The following is a 1,387-nucleotide window of genomic DNA, read 5'->3' as shown; positions in this document are numbered from 1 at the left end:
CGCATGATCTGTATAGATCACAAACGGCTTGGAGCCGAGCAGGTGGACCCTGAACTTGGCAAGTGCATACTTCATCGCAAATAGCTCTTTGTCATGAATTGGGTAGTTCTTCTCTGCAGCTTTGAGCTGTCGAGATTCAAACGCGACCACTCGATCTGGCCCTTCGACGTCTACTTGCAGCAGTACAGAGCCGATGTAAAAGTCCGAAGCGTCACAGACGACGCTGAAAGGCCGGTATCGGTGCATGCAGGTGGCTGTCTTTGACCCCATCAAAAGCCTCCTGATGTTCGGTGGTCCAACACCATTCCGCATCATTTTCAAGGAGATTGGATAATGGCCGGGCCATTTCTGCGTAGTTTACGCTGTACTTGTCCAAGTAGTTGGCGACACCAAGCCACTTACGCAAATCCTTCTGGTTCTTTGGAACCGAGCAATCTACAATTGCCTTGACCTTAGCGGGATCCTCTCAAAAGCCACGCTTCCCAATGAAGCACCATATAAAGAAAATCTCTTCTGCGCCGAAGATGCACTTGTTTGCATTGGCGAACAGTTTGTTCGTGCGCATGCACTCGAGCACCGCTCTCAAATGGACGATGTGATTCTTCTCATCTGTCCACCCGTGCTCCGCACGACTATGAACGAAAATGTCGGCAAAGTATGTTAGTTTATACACCCTGTGGGACCTGAACATCCGCGTCACAAGACGATTAAATGTTGCTGGTGCATTTGACAGCCCTCGGAGCATCCCCAATCACTATCAAACATGCCGCTTGGAGTGCTCACCGCTGTTAGCGGAATGTCACTTACTCTCATGAGTAATTGGTAATACCCATCTACCAAGTCGAATGCACTGTATTTCGTATATCTCACCATGTTGTTCCGAAGAACATTCTTTCTAGAAATCGGCGTCTGTGCCGGAATAGTGGCAGTGTTAAGCTTATTGTCAGCATGAAGATACACCACTTGCCGTTCGAATTCTGAACACAAAACGTGGGTGTCGAATGGATAGAGGTACTCTCACGTAATATCCCTGCGTCGTGCTTTGCACGGAAAAAGGCGTCAATGACCTCGCACTGCTCTTTGGGCAGGGGCAGTTGGCATGTTACGCAGTATTTGGCTCCCGGAATTAGGTCGATCTCATGACGCACACCTCGGTCCGGAGGTAGGACCAAAGGCGAATCTTCGGAGACGACGTCTTGAAATTCCTTTACCAAAGGATAATACGGTTCCAAGAGTTCCCGTAGGATCGACGATCTACTTTGTGTGTTCAGGACTCTCTTGGTGTCCTCCAAGTCAGCTTCGTCCAGAAGAGATGACGAGTTTATCTCCTCGTCCGGTCGTACAATGACCACTTCAAATCGCTTGCCTTCAAGGCACTGCCGAACGC

The sequence above is a fragment of the Plasmopara halstedii genome, assembly GCF_900000015.1.
Source record: "Plasmopara halstedii genome assembly, contig: Scaffold_2956, whole genome shotgun sequence".
In the NCBI taxonomy this organism is placed as follows: Eukaryota; Oomycota; class Peronosporomycetes; order Peronosporales; family Peronosporaceae; genus Plasmopara; species Plasmopara halstedii.
The sequence above is the reverse complement of the archived record's forward strand: the minus strand, read 5'-3'. Positions refer to the sequence as shown.